We start from the raw sequence: 7,482 nt of genomic DNA, 5'->3' as shown, positions 1-7,482 counted from the left end.
TAGAATTGCACCCGAGCCATTCAATCAAGCCTTGATCAAGTTAGATTGTGGAGTGACTCAATTTAGAACAAGGTTTCCAAATCTTGCTTCTAGATATTCGATCGTAAGAGGTAATCTAATTCTAGCCTTATCTCTTGGTTGATCCAAATTTCGTATAAGAAGGTGTTAATTACTTTGATTCAAGGGTTCTTGCTTCAACATAAACTTAGATCGTTGGGCTGAGGATTAGGGTTGCCTTATCAATTTAAATTCTCAGGGTTTACTACTGCCTGTCGCTTCGCAATTTGACCCACAAGCCTATCTCCGTTCTTAGTGTAGGCCACCACTGATGGAGTCGTCCTCTGGCCTTCGGCGTTGGTTACAATAGTCGGCTTCCCACCTTCCATAGCCGCCACTGCTAAGTTGGTGGTGCAATTTATGGCAGATAGATTTATGGATGATGCAAAGCATGCTGCTGAGAACCCTTGAATCAGAGTAATTAACACCTCCTTAGATGAAATTTGGATCAACCAAGAGATAAGGCTAGAATTAGATTACCTCTTATGATCGAAGATCTAGAGCAAGATTTGAAAACCTTGTTCTAAATTGAGTCACTCCATAATCGAACTTGATCAAGGCTTGATTGAATGGCTCAGGTGCAATTCTTATCATCTTCCCCCTCTTCAAAAGGATTCCACCCACTTTGCATGTCTACGGTTCAGTTTGCTTTGACCATTCACATACTTCAAGTTTTCATGATCAAAGTGGATCACAAATTCTCTAGGCCATAAGTGGTGTTGCGGCACATGCAATATATGAACTACAAACAATTCTTTATCATAGGTAGGATATTTCAATGTTGCCCCATTTAGTTTTTCACTAAAATATACTAACGGCTTTTCATCTTGAATTAAAACAACACTTATGACCAAACCACATGCATCACATCCAATTTCAAAAGTTTTATAAAAGCTAGGCAAAACAAATAATGATGCATTGCTTAATTTGTTCCTAAGCAAATTGAATGCATTCTCTTGCATTCCTCGCCATTTAAAAACAACATTCTTTTTCACTAAGTCATTCAATAGTTCAGTTATGGTTCTAAAATCATTTACAAATCTCTTATAGAGGTTAGCTAACTCATGAAAACTCCGAACTTTACGTGCACTCTTTGGTGTTGGCAAATCCATAATGAATTTAACTTTGTCTCTATTTAATGCTATTCTACTTTTATCAACTATGAAGCCAATAGAGTGAACTTTTTCCATGCAAAAACTACCCTTATTAAAATTAAATTTCTCTTTTCTATGTGTAATCAAAACTAATTTAACATGCTCCACATGCTCAAGCAAAATCTTCATATAAATTATAATATCATCAATATAAACAACATGTTTTCTCATATATTTTCTCAAAACATTATATATTAAGCGCATAGGTGTACTGGGAGCATTAGTTAACCTAAAAGGCATAACAAGCCATTCATACAATCCAAACTTAATATTGAAAGTTGTTTTCCATTCATCTTCTACATGCATTCTAATTTAATGATATCTAGATTTCAAAATAATTTTTATAAATAGACACGAATCATGCAATAAATCAAGCATATCGTCTAACCTAGGAATAGGATGTCGACACTTTACCGTGATTTTGTTGATGACTCTATTATCCATGCATATGCGCCAAGTTTAATCTTTCTTTGGCACCGATAAGTCTCGTATAGAACATGGACTCAAATTTTCTCGTACATAGCCCTTCTCCATGAGCTCCTCTACTTGCCTTTGAATTTCTTTTGTCTCGGTTGGATTGACTTGATAAGCTGGCTTATAAAGAATGACAGTCCTTGGAATGAAGTCTATTTTATGTTCAGTACCTTTAACGGGAGGTATTTCTTTATCTTGAAACATGTCTTCAAATTCCTGTAAAAGAGATTGAAAAACACTAGGCAAAGCCAAGTTGTTATAGCTAGAGACCAAATATCCTCCATTGTACATAAGTATAAAGATCGATTTTTGTGAAAGCCTTCTCACCTCTCCAACTGTAGCCAAATAACTCTCTCTCTCCCTTTTTTCTTCAATTTAATCTCTTTTTTCATTCTTCTTTTTTTCTCTTTGATTTTTCTCTATTTTTTCCCTCAACTCTCGTTTTTCTTTTAACTTTTTTTCCTCAAACTCTTTCTTTCTTTCCTCCAATTTTAATTGATCAGCAAATACATTTGCAGAACTCAAAGGTACAAGAGTGGTTTTTCTACCATCATTTACAAAAGAATACCTATTCAAATAGCCATCATACATAACCCTCCTGTCAAATTGCCATGGTCGGCCAAGCAATATATCTCCAGCTTGCATTGGTAATACATCACAAAGAACTTCATCGTTTTATTTTTCCAAAGTAAAAGATATTAAAGCTTGGGAAACTACCTTCATTGTTCCACTATCATTGAGTCATTGGAGCTTGTAAGGTTTAGGATGATCTTGGGTTGGAATTTGTAACCTTTTGATCAACATGGTACTTACAACATTGGTGCAACTTCCACTATCAATGACAAGACTACAAGCAGTCCCCTTGACGAAACACCGCGTGTGGAACAGGTTGTCTCTTTGATCATCAATATCATTCTCCATAACTTGAGTCTTAACAAGTCTTCTTGTTATAAGTGCCAAATGAATCCCATCTTCTAGTTCCTCCTCATTCTTGTGGACTTCTTCAACTAGATCATTGATCTCCCTTCCATTTTTCTCGTCTTGGTTCATGATTGTACAAACAGTAGTGAAATATGTTTAGGACCTCAGACAGTCAACTCACTGATTTTACACTTAGAAACACTCGTGTTTATACACACAAAGGTAGGCTGTTTAGGAAAGTCACTAAATTATGATCAAGGTAGGCTAATATATGGGTAAAGCAATTCTGATAGTAGCAAGCTATTCAAGGAAATCAAGATAGTTAATTATGAAATAACAACAAAATAAAACAAGAAGTGAACAAACAAATGAGAGACACAAATATTTTGGGATAGAATTGCACACTGAAAAATAAAATAAAAAATTAAAAAAAGAAAGGACGTGAAGATTTTAAGAACGATCTAACTCTCTTTTTACAGAAAATTTAGAAGTTATCTTCAAGCGTAGATTATGAGAGAGAAAAAATATCAAACACAACAGTTTAGATTTAGATGGATTGAGAAAAATATGTGAATCGGAGTTTATTTGATCTTCAAAATAAACATGCAAATGATCTAAAAAAATTATAAATATCGTTTATAATCACAATCATAAGAACAAATACGATAAGATTTTATTTTTTTTCAAAATCTAAACGTGAACTATAGGAAGAAAATGAGAACAAAGTAAAAAGTTGATGAATAATGGCGGAAATGACAGCAAGAAAATAAATGAACAAATTTAAAGAAAAGATAAACAAGAGCATAAATAAAAGATAAAATCAATTCTAGAGTCGGCCACAAAGATGTAAGCCTAGGCTCTGATACCAAAATGATAAGGCCCTAATCCTCAGCCCAACGATCCAAGCTTTTGTTGAAGCAAGAACCCTTGAATTAAGGTAATTAACACCTCCTTATATGAAATTTGGATCAACCAAGAGATAAGGCTAGAATTAGATTACCTCTGATGATCGAAGATCTAGAAGCAAGATTTGAAAACCTTGTTCTAAATTGAGTCACTCCACACTCGAACTTGATGAAGGCTTGATTGAATGGCTCGGGTGCAATTCTACCACAAGAATTGCTTGAAACTTAGAAATGGAAAATATGATGCTCGAATTTCTAAGGGAAACGATTCAATTTGAGATATGAATTACATTCATCCACGAATCTGAATTTTACATAACATATTGTGGGTATTTATAGTCTCCTGACAAAAGATGTTTGTGGACGGAATTTATTCGAGATGTTTGTGGACGAGATTTATTCTCGATCCCCTTTAATCTCCACAAAGAATAAGTCAAATTGACCATTTGACTTTTACATAATTTATGAAATTAAACATAGTTTTTTCTAACAAATGTTGATGTACTTGAGTGGTTAATGCAACAGGTTTGAAATCAATTGAGCTCTCAACGCGTAGGTTTGAATTCTATTGTTGACATATTTTTTTGAATCTTCATGACATTTTTTTAATCTTCTTCGCAATAGGTGAATTCTGTTGTTGACATATTTTTTTGAATCTTCATGACATTTTTTTAATCTTCTTCGTAATAGGTCCATTTGGAACACCGTGATTCTTACCATTAGCCCAATGATCCAAGATTATGTTTAATCAAAGTAATTAACACCTCTTATATGAAATTTGGATCAACCAAGAGATAAGGCTAGAATTAGATTACCTCTATCGATCGAAGATCTAGAAGCAAGATTTGGAAACCTTGTTCTAAATTGAGTCACTCCACAATCTAACTTGATCAAGGCTTGATTGAATGGCTCGGGTGGAATTCTACCACAAGAATTGCATGAAACTTAGAAATGACAAATATAATGCTCGAATTTCTAAGGGAAACGTCTCAATTTGAGATCTGAATTACATTCATACACGAATCTGAATTTTACATAACATATTGTGGGTATTTATAGTCTCTCAACAGAAGACGTTTGTGAATGGGATTTTTCGAGATGTTTGTGGACGGGATTTATTTTCGATCCCTTTTAATCTCCACCAAGAATAAGTCAAATTGACCATTTGACTTTTACATAATTTATGAAATTAAACATAGTTTTTTTTTAACAAATGTTGATGTGCTTGAGTGGCTAATGCAACAGGTTTGAAATGAATTGAGCTCTCCGTGCGTTGGTTCGAATTCTGTTGTTTTGGAACACCGTGATTCTTATCAATGAGGCATACCTCCATACTTTTGGCACTGAGAAGAACTTTCTTCTTTTCATTTAAGCTCACTTGTTCTTTATTTGAAAGAGTTTCCTTTCCTTTGTCACTGACAAGTAAATCTCCAAAAAAAAAAAAAATGAAGAACTTTCTTCTTTTTATTTAAGCTCATTTCTTCTTTACTTGAAAGAGTTTCCTTTCCTTTGTCACTGACAAGTAAATCTCTAAAAAATGAACTTTCTTCTTTTCATTTAAACTCATTCTTCTTTACTTAAAGAGTTTCCTTTCCTTTGTCACTGTACAAGTAAATCTCCAAAAAAGAAATTTCTAAATCATCCCTATAAATAGACTCATTAAAAATATCATTACCAGATTTATCAAATACCACATGCATAGATTACAAGATTCATCAAATATCACATGCATAGATTCTTCTATAACTAAAGTTCTCTTATTGAAAACTCTATATGCTTTACTAATAGATGAATAACCAAGAAAAAATATCAATATCCGTCTTAGAATCAACTTTCTTCCTTCTTTTCATTTAAGCTCACTTCTTTACTTGAAGGAGTTTCCTTTCCTTTGTCACTGACAAGTAAATCTCCAAAAAAAATTCTAAATCATCCCTACAAATAGACTCATAAAAAATATCATTACAAGATTCATCAAATACCACATGCATAGATTCTTCTATAACTAAAGTTCTCTTATTGAAAACTCTATAAGCTTTACTAATAGATGAATAACCAAGAAAAAATACCAATATCCGTCTTAGAACCAAAATGTCCCAACTTTTCTTTGTTGTTCAAAATAAAACATTTGCAACCAAAAACTTTAAAATACCCAATATTTAGAATTTATTATGCCAAAGTTCATAAGGAGTTTTAGGTAAACAGGGTCTAATTAAAACTCTATTTGAAACATAACATGTGGTATTAGCAGCTTCCACCCAAAAATATTTAGGTAAATCATATTCATTTAATATTGATCTAGCAAATTATTGTAAAGTACGATTTTTTCTTTCAACCACACCATGTTGAGGAGTCCGTAGAGAGGAGAAGTCATGATAAAAACCATTATTTTCACAAAAATTTTCAAATGCTACCCTATCCAATTCTCCTCCATGGTCACTCCTAATTTTAGTAATTAAAAAATCTTTTTCATTTTGGACTAGTTTTACAATAGTGACAAATCTTTTCAAAACATCATTTTTATGTTTTATCATCAAAACCCAAGTAAATCTCGAAAAAATCATCAACTATCACAAAGACATAGTAATTCCCTCCATAGCTAGCTATTTTAAAAGGTCCAAATAAGTTCATATGTAACCGTTGAAGAGGTCTAGTAGTAGAAATCACGTACTTAAATTTAGTAGAAATCACGTACTTAAATTTGAAAGAGGACTTGGTTTGCTTATCCACTTGACAAGCATCACATATTTTATCTTTTTCAAATTTAAAGTTAGAAAGGCCTCTAACTAATGAATTTTTTTATATATTTGAAATCAAATGCATAATAGCATGTTCTAATCTTCCATGCCATAACCAAGAATTATCATGCAAAGCCGAAAGACATTTATCATTTGTTGGACAATCATTTAAATCAATAATATACACATTATTATCCCTATTTCCAACAAACAACACTTTTCTATCACTAACATTTTCAATTATGCAATTATTTTTATCAAATATAACTCTAAAACCTTTATCACATAATTGACTAATGCTAAGTAAGTCATGCTTTAAACCATCAGCTAAAAGTACATTTTCAATGAGAGTACCAGAGTCATTACCTATAGTACCCTTACCAATTATTTTACCTTCCTTGTTGTCACCAAAAGTTACTAAACCACCATCCTTCCTGGAGAGATTCACAAACTTGGATTGATTTCCCGTCATGTGTCTTGTGCAACCACTATCCAAATACCACTTCTTTTTCTTGGAGGCTTTCAAATAAACCTATCAATAAAGATATTCAAAATTGTTCTTTTGGTACCCATACTTGTTTGGGTCCTAACAAGTTAGTTTTCACACATTTAGGAATCATGCTTGCATTCATATTAAAAAACATACCACACGGGAAACAAACAACATCATGCAGGAATTTATTTCTTGGACTAAGTTTATGTATTCTATTTTCAATAGAAAAATTATTTCTTAAAGTATTGTTAAATTTTATATTTTGAGAAAATTTTCTTTCCGGAAGTAATGTTTTGAGAATTTTTCAATTTAAAGCAATTACGTCTAATATGACTTTCAACACCACAATAATAACATATGGGCACAAATCTAGATTTATCATACTAAGATACAAATTTGCATGTATTAGGCTTAGGCATAATGGGGATGGCTTAACAAATATTGTTTTAGAACTTTGAAGGAGTAGAATAGTCATCAACATAGCCTAATCCTCTTTTATCACCATAAGGCTTACCTATTCAATTATTTTATCTAATTTTTGAGCACCTATAGTTAAATTTTTATAATAGACTCCTTAGCCTTACCAAGTTCTTACATAGTATTTAATTCCTTTTCTTTGAGTAATTTAATTAATTTATCTTTTTTACAACAATCATGCTCAAGAAATTTAATTTTATCAATTAATGGAGTTTTTTCATCACAATCAAATACATGCTTTTCACAGGGTATATCAAGTTTTACAA

This window comes from Cucurbita pepo, chromosome 12, assembly GCF_057944985.1.
Source record: "Cucurbita pepo subsp. pepo isolate OVF chromosome 12, ASM5794498v1, whole genome shotgun sequence".
In the NCBI taxonomy this organism is placed as follows: Eukaryota; Viridiplantae; Streptophyta; class Magnoliopsida; order Cucurbitales; family Cucurbitaceae; genus Cucurbita; species Cucurbita pepo.
The sequence above is the reverse complement of the archived record's forward strand: the minus strand, read 5'-3'. Positions refer to the sequence as shown.